This window comes from Schistocerca serialis, chromosome 8 (assembly GCF_023864345.2).
Source record: "Schistocerca serialis cubense isolate TAMUIC-IGC-003099 chromosome 8, iqSchSeri2.2, whole genome shotgun sequence".
In the NCBI taxonomy this organism is placed as follows: domain Eukaryota; kingdom Metazoa; phylum Arthropoda; class Insecta; order Orthoptera; family Acrididae; genus Schistocerca; species Schistocerca serialis.
Genome location: NC_064645.1, coordinates 388,543,242 through 388,558,810, shown reverse-complemented (window position 1 = coordinate 388,558,810; position 15,569 = coordinate 388,543,242). Strand labels below are relative to the sequence as shown.

Here is a 15,569-nt window from a genome sequence, read left to right as displayed (position 1 = left end):
AAAATACAAAGAAACTCAATACAGTTTAATATCCTGCCAAAATTACTTCATTTAAATGTGAAATTTAGTCAGTCCCAAATGCATGATACAATATCATTTAACAGACCTTTTCCTAAATACAGAGAAGTTAGAGAAGTGACTTCCTCCCTTCTTTTGTATATGCAAATTTGTTTATCATTTGCTGAAAATCCACACTAACGGTCATGCCTGATTCTACAGCTAGTAGTCTACGAATGACTTGTTGTTCTTGATTATCTGCTGTCCACAGGTAGTTCTTAATCCATTTTAAAACACAGAAGGGCTCTTCAGCTAGACAATTTGTCAACAGAGCATAGATGTAAATTTTGAGTGCCGTGTACACATTTGGACAGACATCACCAATTTTTTTGAACCAACATTCAATACAGAAATGGAAGAGAGAACAACTTACCACCATCATCTTTCTTCATGGACGACAGGCAGCTTTTACAACAGATACATTCGTCATCAAAGTTGTTTTCTGTCAGAATTATAGATGGCTCTAAGTTTCTCTGCAGCATCACAAATTTGAACCGCTTCTAGTTTGCAGATGTTTGAGAGACAAATTGCCTATTGGCTTCTGTTTTGGGTCCCTCAGTCAACATTTGTTTGATCATTTTTCTGGCGTTTCACCGGCACGAGTGGCATTGTCAAAACTTCGCCCTCCATTGCTGGTGATAGACTGGAGTCCAGCTCGTGGCCACAGGTATTAACCCTCTTCTGTAACTCATCCTGAAGAGTTTGCAAAATCTTAGAATGCAACATACTAATTTTTCTCCAGATCTCAACACAATCTGATCATGTTTGTTCTTCAGGACATATGTGTTCATCTTATGAGTCACATCATTCATCAAAGAATCCCTAGCATTTAATTTCACATTTCCTTTCTGATTCTCAGCAGCTGATTCCAAAATCCTGGTCTCCTTATGTTTCTTTTTAGCTAAATCCTTTTGAACTGAAAATGATGTCAAAAGCTCAGCTAAAACTCTGTAGGGGGTTCATACATTACAACATAAGATGACATGTATACATGTTCACCTTGCAGGTTTTTCATTGCTTTGTCAAACTGTTGCAGAATACAACCCCCATACTGATGTCATGAAAGTTATCTCAATACTACTTTCTAAGAAGACACTGAGCTTCACATTTAACTATGCCACCATCATTTTCTAAAACTGTTCTGAATTTAGCAAACACAGTTTTCCAGTCTGCTTTCAAACTCTTCAATGCATCCTCATGGGCATACCATCCTGTTGTAGACAGTGATTTCAGTGTCATACTCACAAAATCAAAAAAATGTTTGCAAGATGTTCCATCTACCTGTAGAACCTGCAAAGAAGTTGTATAAACCTTAAATTAACTCAAAAAACCATTCTGCAGCAGAGCAGCATTGTACAGCTCATGAGACAGTTACATTCATCGAGTTAGCCGAACATAAAATGAAGAAAATTCCGGTTTTGGTCCCTGAATCTTGCTTGCAAGCCTGAATATGAATCAGACATGTTGGTTGCATTATTGTATGAATGACCTCTGCAGTTATCAAACTGCAGTCTATGTAGCTCTGTAGGATTCAAAACTGCTTCACAGAGCTCCTCTCCATTCTGATCTGCATTTCTCATAGAATACAGCCCATCTTAATTTACAGGTCTGGTTATTATACTTATCTGCTCGTTATGGGATATATATGGTGTAGATTCTACTATGACTGTAAAATATTTAGAAGAAATAAATTTATTACTTTTTGGGATACTGAGCTCTCCATAAGACATATTAAATCTTCGTAAGTTGCTGGTGACAAGTATGAAATAAATCCTTTTCCAGGGTTTCCAAACCTTGCTATACGGTCAGCCAAAAAAGAATCGTACTCTCAATTAATTTCAAGACACATCATGAAATTCCCATTTTTCACAGGGCCAAACACCACTTTGTTTCTGCAAAATGCTAGATTCCTATGAGATAGCTTCTTATCTACAGAAACAAGTCTTTAGCATATTACTCCAATATGTAACTCCATGTTTATGCCGGATGGGCAATGATTTGTCAATTCTATTCATCTCATTTCCTATTTTTCTTAATTTTAACAAGCAGTGTCTGTGAGAGGTAGAATTTTCATGTTCAGCTATTCATATTCCAGCATGACTTCAATCATTGAAACCAGACATTGCAAATTGAGATGCAACTCCTAATAATTTACAACATGCACAGAACAACCATCTTTCGCAAGGAGAATATGCAAGATATTCACGATTGACAATTTTGTCATTCAGCAAAACTCTTTGAAATAATTGTTTGCCACAAAATCACTGAGATCCATCGGCTTATTGCCATGAGGACATAAGAAAATCAGCATTTCTGTTTTGATTAATACCATTTCCAACTGATAATCCAGTGTCTGGTCATTGTTTTCCCAGTCAAATGGGTCATTATTGGAAACAAGAAAATTGTCTGCTTGAGAGCATTATGTTCTTGACATCCATTGTTACTGCTTTGAACCACAACTTCAGCTGAATGTATGGAACCACACAGTTCACTTTCAGTTTTACCACTAAAATATGAGTCCAGTCACAGTATTTTCTGAAGTTTACTATCTCGCAGTCATTTTCTTCAGGTTTATTTTGATATGGAGCACCATTAACCTAGATCATCCATCCATACCACCATCACAGTAGGTTCAGTGGCAGGTGGTAACACATTCATGTCACTCGAGGCGGAGGACCAATGTGGAGACTGTCTGTCTGGCCTCCCCCATTCGCTCTGTGAGTGAACATGTGGTCACTGCTTCAGCAGGGTCCATGCAGCCACATGGGGGGTGGACTTTTACTAGTTATCGGGAGCTGCAACATTAGGTGAATTATGGCGCCCATTAGATAAATAGCGTTCAGGGCTGGAAAGAAAGCCAATGCACACTCAATATGTCTGCCCGACAGCCTCCTATGAGATGTAAAGGTGGCCTTGCCTGCAGCTATCAAGCATGTAGGGTGCAGTCTTCTGCACCCTGTAGCTCACATGAGCACCAACAACATCTATCGCATTGGGTTCTGTCGCCATCCACAGCTCATACAGGTAGCTGGTGGAGGTGGTGAAAGTGCTGGCCTTGAGAGTGGGGTGCAAGCAGAGCTCCCAACTTGCAGCATTGTTCCCAGGTTTCATCAGGGACCTTTGGTTTGGAGCTGAGTGGAGGGTCTCAGCCAAAGGCTTCATTGACTCTGTGATGATATTGGCTGCATATTTTTAGACCTGCATTATCAGGTACAACTCCCCTTGACAGGTCATGGGTGCACTACACAAAGGACGCATCTATTCGGGTAGCAGAGTACTTGTGGAGCGCACATGAGGTTCTTTTAGGCTAGGCAGTAGTCTGAGATACGGTGATGAACTTTTCCCAGTAGATATACAGCAAGGCCAGTCAGACCACATTCAAGTAAAGACAAATTTTATTAGAAAATTGCAGTAGGCCTATTTGTAGCAAAGTTCCTGAATTTATTGCTCTCCAGGATAGTTCTCATGCTCAAATTATTCTTGAAACCCAGAGCTGGTTGAAATCCGAATTGGAAAGCTCTGAGACATTTAGCAAGTCATGGAAGATATATCAGAAATATTAGAGGCCATAGGAGGGGAAGTCTGGAGGGGAAGTCTTTATCACAGTTGACAAAAATATTGTCTCTATTGAGGTCGAAGTTGAGTGTGACAGTGAAGTTACCTGGCCGTGTACAACAGGTCTAGGTGAAACCAAGTTAATTGTTGGGTGTTTTTACTGGCCACCCAATTCTGCTTGAAGTTCCAAAGTCATTCAAAGAAAATCTACGATCAGTGGTGTGTAAATACCTGAAATTTGAGACTCAAATTCAAAAAGGGGAGAGAAAAGTTTTAGACCGCACATCCAAATCGAAACAAAGTTGGTCCATTGTAACATGAGACACCATTTAGGTGAATGGATGAAGAGACAGCTTCAGTAGTTTGGTTCAAGTCATAATCTTAGCAGTTAAGCTTTACCAGGTAACCATTGCTATGCATCAGGCACTCTGTCCGTATTTATATGTGTACCCTTCCTTTTTCACGTGCTTCGTCTGGTTAGAATCGATTGATTATTTTCCTTCGCTCTGATAAGTGCCGTTCTCTTCGTTAGAGGTGTTAATGTCACTCTGAGCTGAAAATGCATTATTGCACTGTGTCATGCATTGTTTCTCGCATTCTGATAATGAGTGTTTACCACCTGTCGCCGCTCGCAGCATGTCTTGCTTTTGTGCGGTACCGCCGCTTACAATAAAAAAAGAGAGGAATTGTCTCATTAGCTAAAAACAATGGCAAGAGACTGCTATTTGTTGTTACTTACACTGCTGCTTTCTTTGATAATGGTCAACAAGAACCAAATGATAGATTGCGTATGATAGATGATGTTCTGAACGAGAGTTTAGTGAAAATTTTTCTCCGTTTGAAAATCTTTGCAGACGCCTCTTTAGTGCATTACATTCTGCACAGAGTCATCTTACATTTAAAAATCTAGTCAGTTGCCGCGCTTCATTTCTGACTGTATCACTATTCAGCATAAGAATAATACGAATATAAACATGACATGATATGTATATTCTTCCGCGTTTGGTGTTGTCTCACCCTAGTTTCACAGTTCATTAGGCAGACAAGATTTAAATGAGATAGCAGCAAACACGAAATAATTCATGGCATAATGTTTACATACATATTATTCTTACGGTGAAGAGAATACTGCGTGTGATTCGCAATTCATAAAAGTTCCTATTAGCAACTATCTCTTGTCACAGGTACGTAAAAATTCAGAACATAGAGTTGGCCACATTGACAACATCCCAAACAGTCTTGCCAGTCGAATTTTTGTAGTAGATTTTTAGTGATGCAGTGTGTGTTGTTGTTGTCTTCAGTCTGTAGACTGGTTTGATTCAGCTCTCCACGCCTTTCTATCCTGTGCAATGCAGAGTAACAACACTTATAAAATAAGAATGAAAACAGAATTTTATTAGGTTTGTAATACATCTTATACGAAATGTTTAAAATATCAGTCATGATTCTGAATCACTATCACTCGATTCTTTGTTGCTCATTTCTTCATACAGAGCATAGTCCTACATACCATCTAGTGCATTGGATATCGAACATTTTTTTAAATGCTTGTTGCACAGTCTGATTTGGAACACACTTCCATGCATCATAAATCCATTGGTACACTTGCAACAAACTTGCACGTTTTACACGTCCTGTTGGTGTCAGTTGTCCGTCGTTTTTTCGAAGGCCAGTCTGGGTATATGCGTTAAAGCTTGTCCTTAAATAGTTTATTCAAACAGACGTCAAGTGGTTGCAAAATCGACGTCATCCCACCTGGAATTGCTGCCAAGTTCGTTTTGCTTTCCTCTAATTTTCGTTTTACTGGAGGTGTTGTATGGCCTGCGTACGTGTCTAATACAAACAGACTGCGTAAACCAAGCATTGTGCCAGGATGATGATTCCACACACACCTAATCCATTCCAGCACCATGTCCTCCGAAAACCACCCACTTCCATTTACTCGTACAATTACAGTTTTTGGAAACACTTCCAATTTCGGTAAAGTCTTTTGCTTGAAAACTATGAATGTGGGTAATTTATGTCCACCTGCTGCAAGCAAGCATGACGGACAGCTGCTGTTTTTCCCCCCACTGATTTAAGAACACTTATGTCTTTCTTTCCTTTGGCGTCAACCATATAATTTGACGGCATGTCATAATATACAGGCGTTTGGTCACCGTTTCTTATCTGACCAAGAAGGTGTTGCTTTTCGGTGTGCCGCCTAATTATGAAGCGCTGAAATTCCGCAAGTTTTTCTTCATAATTTTTCGGCAGCTTCTGTGCAACTGAAGTTCGCCACCGAAGTGAAAAAACCCAGCGCTTCATAAACAGATCAGTCCAGCTGCGACTAGCCTTAAAATTTTCAATTTCTTGCTCTCTAGCAATTTCATGTGCCTTAATTTTTAAAATTTCGGCGTTCACAGGCAGGAATTTCTGACGCTGTTCCTTAACAAATTCATTTAAAATCGCTTCTAGTGCATGGTATCGGCCACATTTTGGCCCACTAAATGCTTTCCTGCTACTTGAACATTCAAATAATTTGTCTCTCTGCTGTCGCCATCGCCTGACGTTGCTCTCATCAATCCCGTATCGCAGACCTGGAGCATGATTAGAACTTTGTTCCACAAAAGAAATAACTCCCCTCTTGAATTTGGCACTATAATAAAAGCGCTTCATTATAGTTCACTAACACCAACAAGCACTTCACAAAATTCGACAAAGCAACACGTGCCGCTACATGAAATCTTAATGAGCCCCAGCGTGCAAAAATCCTAAAGCCTTGTGCATTGTTGGTATTTTTATGTAAAGAAATTTATTTTTGTTGCTATGAATATTTGAAAGGCTGCTACATTCGAAGATGAACAATACGGAATTTCTATTTACTTCGTTGGATAATGTACGAAAATGCAGTGGTCGAAACTCAGGGCGGAGAAAAAAGCTCGTCTTCTATCTTTTTTTTTTTTTTTTTTTTTTTTTTTTTAATTTATTTGCTAACACGGCGGTTTTGGCACCAATATTTATCTTTGTGCCTGCAAATCATGCCTGTGTACCGCTACATATATTCGACAGCAGAAGTTAGTTGTGGCGGCACCTACCAACATTTTTCAGAACTTCCGCTTACTTTGCACTTGATTCTAAGCCGCAGGCGGTTTTTTGGATTGCAAAAACAGGGAAAAAAAAGTGCGGCTTCCATTCGAGTAAATACGGTAAACGCAATCTACAATACAACAAGAATCAGATTACATCTTCAAGGAATTCCTCGACAGAATAGAAGGAGTGACCCACAAGGAAACTCTTTATTTTAAATTTGAAAGTGCATGGATTACTGCCAAGATTTTTGAATTCGAGTGGTAGCTTACTGAAAATGGATGCAGCAGTATACTGCACACCTTTTCGCACAAGAGTTAAGGAAGTCCGATTCAAATGCATGTTTGATTTCTGCCGAGTATTAACTGAGTGAAAGCTGCTTATTCTGGGGAATAAGCTAATATTTTTAACAAGAAATGACACTCAGGAATATATATATTGAGAGGGCCAATGTCAAAATACCCAGACATGTGAACAGGGGTCGACATGAGGTTCGTGAACTTACACCACTTACGGCCCGAACCACCCCATTTCTGAGCCAAAAATATCCATTTAGAATGGGAAGAGTTACCCCAGAATATAACACGATATGACATAAGCGAATGAAAATAAGCAAAGTAGACTAATTTCTGTGTCAAATGATCACTCACTTCAGATACTGTTCGAATAGTAAAAATGGCAGCATTAAGTCTTTGAATGAGACCCTGAACATGGGCTTTCCACGACAGCTTACTATCTATCTGAACACCTAGAAATTTGAACTGTTCAGTTTCACTAATCATATGACCATTCTGTGAAATTAAAACGTCAGGTTTCGTTGAATTGTGAGTTAGAAACTGTAGAAACTGAGTCTTACTATGATTTAGCGTTAGTTTATTTTCTACATGCCATGAACTGAGGTCATGAACTGCACTATTTGAAACTTAGCCAATGTTGCACACAACATCCTTTACTACCAAGCTAGGGTCATCAGAAAATAGAAATATTTTAGAGTTTCGTTACTCATTATCAGTGATGTAAAAATGTAAGATAAAGGTGTAGAAAAATAAGTGATAAAAAATGTTAATACTTTGACATGTCCTATATTACACGTGCATTTACTGTACACCATGTAATCTTACAGGATCAAATAAAATTCAATTAAAATCAAGTTCTAGAGGGCATATCATTTATGTAAATAAGGAACAGGAGTGGCCCCAAAACTGATCCCTGAGGCACTTCCCACTTGACCGTACCCAACTCAGACCCCACATCACAGCCATTCTCACCATTGTGAATAATGACCAACTTTTTCTCTCTGTTGCTAAAGTAAGAGGTGAACCAATTGTGAGCTACTCCCCGTATTCTGCAATGGTCCAACTTCTGGAGCAATATTTTGTGATCAACACAATCAAACACCTCAGTTAAATCAGAAAATATGTGTAGGGTTCGAAACCTTTTGTTTAACCCATCAAGTACCTCACAGAGAAAAGAGAATATAGCATTTTCAGTTGTTAAGCAACTTCTAAAGCCGAACTGTACATTTGGTAATAAATTATGTGATATAACATGATCAATTAAACTTGCATATAGCTTTTTAAATAACTTCAGATAACACTGATGGGATAGAAATATGTCTACATTGTCCCATTCTCGGCGTTACTACTGAGTACTTTAATTGTTCAGAAAACTGACCATTCCTAAAGGAAAAATTACAAATATGGCTAAATACAGGGCTAACATGTGCAGCACAGTACTTTAAAATTCGGCTAGGCACTCCATCATAACCATGAGAGTCCCTAGTCTTCAGTTATTTAATTATTGACTCAATCTGCCCCTTGTCTGTATCACAGAGGAGTATTTGACATTTCGGAAAGGCATTTGCCAAGAAAGTTATATGATTCCCTGTAGAAACTAAATTTTTATTTAATTCACCAGCAATTCTCAGAAAATTATTGTTAAATACTGTACATATATTTGATTTATCAGCAACAGAAATATTTTTACTGCTGACTAACTTTACCTTGTCAACCTTGTGCTGTTGACCAGACACATAGTTCACAACTGACCATATGGTTTTAATTTTATCCTGTGAATTAGCTATTCTATTTGCATAACACATACTCTGCCTTCCTAGTAACATTTTTAAGCACCTTACAGTACTGTTTATGATGGGCTACTGCAGCTTGATTGTGACTACTTCTAACATTTTGGTATAATTCCCACTTTGTTCTACATGATATCCTTATCCCAGTAGTCAGCCACTCGGACTGCCTATTACTGCTAGTACCCAATTCAGAACATTCTAATGGAAAGCAACTCTCAAAGAGCATGAGAAACGTGTCAAGGAAAGCATTATATTTATCATCTAGGTTATTGGCACTATAAACATCCTGCCACTCTTGTTCCTTGACAAGGTGCCACCGGTTTGAGTATCCATCTTTACCAGGTCACCACCTACATCATATTCCTCATCCCTATCATGACTGTTCCCTGCTCCAATACCTGATTCTCATTTGTAAAATTCCTACATAACTCCCCTATGCTGTCAGTCACCTGAGCCAGCTCTGCATTAGGCTTCATAATGCTGGTGACCTGGTACTCGCTCCCCAACATTTACTGCAACTGCTGGCCCACATCTCTACCATGTGAACTACCTAGCAGCAGAACCTTCTTCTTTCGGTTTGACTGTGCAACTAACCTAGGCCTCCTATTTGCTAAGGACTGCTGCATGTTTCCTACATCTACAGCTACAAGAGGCCCCTCTCCACTCAACTCTGACAGTTGGTCAAATCTATTGCATATACGCAAAGTATAACTATCCGAATACCTTCTCCTCTGATTGTGAGCTGCCTTCTTCCTACTGCCAGCTCCCATTCGCCACCACCCTTCACCCTCCTCAACCTATCTAGTTCCTCCTTTGCACCTGAAGGGCACAGATCTTATGCTCCAGCTCCTCTATCAACTTATTTCTTCTACAGATTCTGCATTCCCAGGAGAGGATCTTGCTTGAATGCCCATGGGCTTCCCCACTGCATTCTCTCCCCCAATGAAAATACTTTGAACAAATCTCCCACTGTAATCCACTACTCACAAACCTACGACAGAGCCCACACTTCTCACTCATGGTAAAATTTTACAGTTACTGAAAAAAAAAAGTATACATCTACGTTAACTAAGTTCAGTTATATCAGTAGAACTATTTATAGAACTAACAATAGTGGTGTCGAAATTCTGTGTGTCCTAAGAAAGCAACTACTTGTATTAATACAACTACACCACAGCTAATACCAATACCAATAAAACTTCACAAAATTATTAGCTAAAACCAAACATTCAAGTGGCCACTGGAACACTCAATGAAGTTAAAACACTGAATGAAAATTCTACCAACATATTTCACTAGAAACAATAAGAAACGTTAGCTGAAAACTAAAGCATGTGATTTACTAAATGACTTCAACACAACAAAAACTCTAAAAAACACAGAGCGAACGTTTCCAAAAGGTTAGTAAATTATTATTTTGTCATAAACAGCATGAAACACTGCTGAACACATTTTCTGAAAACTGTCTTGAGGAGTTAGTTTGGAAGTCCACACTCCATGGAAAGACCTTAGTCTTTGCTGCAACAATTAGGCTGGACCATATCATGACATCATTATAGCAATTATTGTTACAAAAGATAATAAATCATCAAAGAAAGCTAGGAGAGTGTTTCTTTTAGAAAGAGCAGATAAGCCATTGTCAGCAGCTCACTTAGACAGTGAACTGACATCACTTAGTTAAAAAATGATGGATACAGACGAATTATGGGCAAAGTTTAAGCAGATTGTAAATCATGATCTGAAGGATTATGTGCCTAGTAAGTGGATTAAGGATGGGAAAGATCCACCATGATTTAATAATGAAATTTGGAAAATGCTGAGGAAGCAGAGGCTGTTCCACTCTCGGTTCAAAAGTGAACACACAAATGACAACAAACAAAGGTTAGTAGAGATTCATGCTCTGTGAAAACACCTACGCATGAAGCATACAACCATCACTACAGTCATACCTTGGCAACAGATCAGGCAGAAAACCTGAGAAAACTGTGGTCATATGTAAAATTGCTAAGCAGGTCTAAGGCTTCCTTTCAGTCAATTGTTGATCAGTCTGGTAAGGCACTTGAATATAGCAAAACAAAAGCCACAGTTTCAAATTTTGCATTCAAGAAATTGTTCTGCACAAGAATTGTACACACATATCTTCGTTTGACCATCAAATAGACTGCCGCAGGACGACATAGCAATAAACATCCCTGGCGTAGAAAAACAACTGAAACAGCTGAAAGCAAGTAACTCACCAGATGAAGATGGAAACCAATTTTAGTTTTACAAAGACTATTATAACACAATGGTCCATTACCTAGCCTGCATTTATCATGAATTTCTTGCCCAGCACAAAGTGCCAAGTGACACAATAAAAACTGTGAATGACTCCTGTATATAAGAAGGGCAAAAGAACGGACCCACAAAATTATAGACTAATAACCCTAACTTATGTTTGCTGCAGAATCCTTGAACATATTCTCAGTTCAAATACAATACAGGAAATAGCACAGAAAATTGGTCTTGGAATATCCTTTGAAAAAACAGTCATGTTAACTGACCCACCACTCATAAACAAAACTGCCATAGGAAACCAAGAAATCAAAATTGTAGATAAATTTAAATATCTGGGAGAAATCATAACATATAACCTCAATGAAAAGCCAACATGGCATAACAGAATAAACAAATTGACTAGAGCACAATATTTCACCAAAAACACCTACAACAAAAGAGTCTGTCAATAGCAACAAAATTAAAACACTACAGAACAGTCACTAAACCAGAAATAACATATGCAAGCAAAACCATCTTCAAAACAACTAACACTGCACAAACAGACAAAATACTCAAAATATAGAGAAGAATCATCAGAACATGCATCAACAAATCATACAATCATACCAGAAAGATGGACACTGGAGAGTAGCCACAAATGAAACAGTCTACAAGGAAATAGAACTAGTAATGAGTACAATCAGGAACAAACTCATATCATTTTTCAGACATCTAATCAGAACACCAGAGAACAGGATCATCAGGAGAATAATAGAAAAATTGTGGAATAGTAAGTGCAACATTAAGTGGATTACAGAAATATGAAGGAGCTACAGATTACACAGGAAGACCTAAGAAAGAAAACTGACAAAATCAGGAAAGTCACAGACAAACAAACCAGACTGCAAACAAGAATCAACAAACAGACAATAGAAAGGGTGATTTCTGATGAAGAAAGAAGGATAAGATCCAAGAAGAAGTACTGGGCTGACAGGAAACTGAAGAATTCTTTGTATAAAGTTGGCTAGAGTGGTCCAATGAAGGCCATAAAATGTAAATAATAATAACAATATGGCATTGATAGGTCACAGCGACCACACAAATTACAATCTTTGGAATATTAACTGCTCTGATGAGCTGCCATGTTTAATCCAGTCTGCCTTTGTACTTCATGCAGTGTTCATGTTCATCAGCCTTTATGGTAAAATATATGTGTATGTAGAAAACTTGGGAACTGTTTATTACATATATTATGATCCATATCCAGAACCCTATATTGGTGACCCCAGACAAAAAGTTCTACGTCTTCCGCGACGGTTGTATACAATCAACAGGTTTCACGTCCGACGCCATGGCTACATCACTGAACATCCTTTACGACTAGGCCAACACAACCCTCTGCCCTCAGTTATTTCACAGCTAACGGAGCTTCAAGGAGGATAACCTCTACTTTAGCAACTCCACAACGACTGAGTGTTACGCAGTTACCTCAAACAATGGACTCAGGTTTTGTTTTGCCAGATTACGCACAACAACACGTGAAAAGTAGACAGTCTACTAAATAGTATGATGATCGATCACTCGTACGAAGTTCAAAGGGACCGAAATTCACACACGTGCATTGATCCTCTACTCACCATGACATCGGTTACAGTAGTGCCGTGCGCAATGCCACCATTTGTGCAAGACACACACGCAGTCAACTATTACCAAGCTACGCCAGCCTCACCTTCCTCACAAATCAGTAACAGACATGTTTATGTATCCAGTTCGCCAGAACAAACCACCAGATTGGCAGCCCAGTGTCGTGACCACGTGGATACAAGTGCACCCAACATAACCTCTTCACCCAGCAACGTTGTACTACAACAGTGTGACTGCCAACAGGTTTCATCAATGTTTTATGGTCCTACCATGAAGGGTGCATGGCCAGTGTGTGGGGAAAACTCTCATTGTTGCCACTTTAGGCTCCAAGCCGCCCCCCCCCCCCCCCCCGCCCCCCCCCTCCACTCATGGGAGACCTCAATTCCGACCATACAACCACTCACTCCTTCCTCCTTCCGCAGTACCATCTGCGTCTGCCGCACCAGCAGTCCGCGTCATTTCCGAGTTGGACAATGTCAGTGCTATTCCTGCAATTTCCAGTCCAGTTTACGGGCCCTCATTATGCGCTGCTTGCCCGTTCGCGCCCACAGTGCCGACCGTGCCTGCCGCATCATGGCTTTGGCCGTTCTTCCGAACGTGTGTACTAGCAACATTTCTGCTCTGGTGATGCCGGATCCCAGCATGAACTCTTGTGCAGTGGGACCGCAGGCCTTCCAAGACACGCCAAAGCCACTTTCGTCTCCACCTCCAAGCTGCGTACCCAAGCTACCTCCCCTATATGAGGACAATCCAGTTTCATGGTTCGCACTGGCAGAGCACCTCTTTGAGCTGCATCAAGTGACTGATGACAACACCAAGTTCCTATGTTAGGTCACACACCTTCACGGCCACTCGGATTTAATTTGTGATCTCCTACTTTCACCTCCACCGCCACCAAAGTACAAGTTCACCAAGAAAACAATATTGGACCGACCTGCCTGGTCACCACAGGAACTGATAATCAAGATTCTGTACGAGGAGTACCTGGGGGACTGCACTCCGTCACAACTTTGGCGCCGCCTCAGGTTACTCATGAGTGAACACACAATACCAGACGTCACTCTGTGGACGGTATGGTCTGCCAAGTTACCTACCGACCTACAGATACACCTACTGCCACACTCTTTTGAGTCTATCGGTTCTCGCCTATGCATCGCAGATCAACTGTATGCGCTCCTGTGCCAGAAACACCCAGCTCATCACCCATCGCTGTGCGACACTACACCTCTTGTTTACTGGCTGTCTGCAGGCAGGGGCAGGGCCCATTCCACTTCCATACCTTCTACACCGCTAGGCAGTACTCGTTCACTCTATCCTCCTTCCAAGCACTAAAGACTTCCCTACGCTCCATATGTCCCGGTTTACATTCCAGAATAGATCAACGAGGACAATCCTCCGCGCTATCACAGTCACTGCCACCACCACATCTGGCTCATCCATACTGTTGGTACGGCAAGATTTTTGGAGCTGAGGCCAAGAGGTGCATATTACCTTTCCAACACCCAAATGCTGACCGCATGAACTAAGTGACGCAAAGTCCTGCAGGGAATTCACAGGCATCCCCTAATATTGCACTCCGTCCACTCGTCCCCTCGGCTGAGCGGTCATTTATACTTGACAGACATTTCATTGCAGTTTGTCTACCTAACTGACACTGGCACTGACGTGCCTATTATATCTCGATCATTGGCTCCCACCGACTTTTCACCAACGAAGTCTCTCCTACGAGCTGTCAATGCATCAACATTACAAACTGTTGGTTCTGTGAAGGTGATGGTGCACCTATCCCCTTCTCTGCCAACATTGACGAACCAATTCTCAGTATGGATTTTTTGTCCCATTAAAAGCTCTCCCTGAACATAGTCTAGTGTTCAGTGTTACACCACCTGTCTAACACTCAGATACTGTGCTCCGGCACCCATACTCCTGGATCCATTTCTGCCGCAACATGGGATATAGTTCGCGACTGTTCCGCCCTAACAGGCAAGATTGTGACCTGCGTCACTAACCTACTTTCAGAATATGACTCAGTGGTGTACCTCTGCCAGGAGAATGACGAGCTGAAACAATGCTTTGCTCACACTTATAACGAGCTCGCTGCAGCCCACACCTCTCTGTTGAAACTGCAGTCCGCAATTTCTTCACCAGATCAAACTTCATTGCCAAGCATCAGTTCGAACACCGATCAGGTTAGTTCAAAAACATTCACTGCATATGATGATTCACGTTCAGTGACCATCGCACCACCCAAGTGCCCACTAAGTGCAGTGCCTCGTGTTTCAAACAGTGTCTCTAATAAACAGTTGCTTGCACAGCACGACCACGACCACTACGCAGGCAGCCACCCAGCTTGTTGATAAACATTCCTCCTCTCCCACACACCAGCCAAGCAACTCAATGGCCATCACTGTCTATCGTGTGACACCAGCACCTCTCTCGCCTGCGCTGGTTACCCAAGGCAAAGGTAACAACAGACAGTCGCTGCGTGCCCCACTCTGCTTCGTGCTGCACACGCAGCCTCTTGTGCAGTTCACAGTCTCTTCCGTCACTGAAGGAATGACACACAAGGTAATTACCACTGCCGGCCCTCCTATTAGACACAAGGTTAGATGCCTCAACCCCATTTTAAGTTGCACATGGCCCAGCAGCAAATGAACGAACTTCTGGAGGCAGGCATTCTACAGCCATCGGACAGCAATTGGTCTTCTCCAATTCACCTCATCACCAAACACAACGGTTCTTTTTGAATGTGAAGAATGTAAAGAAAGTGGACAATGTTCAAAACCATCGTACAATATGCATTAGACGAGTATGTGCCAAGCAAGATCGTAAGAGATGGAAAAGAGCCACCATGGTACAACAACAGAGTTAGAAAACTGCTACGGAAGCAAAGGGACTT

At 40.8% G+C, this 15,569-nt stretch overlaps 1 protein-coding gene across 1 annotated transcript in view; it reads right to left on the bottom strand.

Moving 5' to 3' along the window:
• LOC126417029 (dynein axonemal heavy chain 1-like) overlaps positions 1-15,569 on the bottom strand; it is a gene marked incomplete at its 3' end in the record, with an annotated part of 951,942 nt that overhangs the window by 427,209 nt on the left and 509,164 nt on the right. The gene's annotated exons all lie outside the window — the stretch shown is intronic.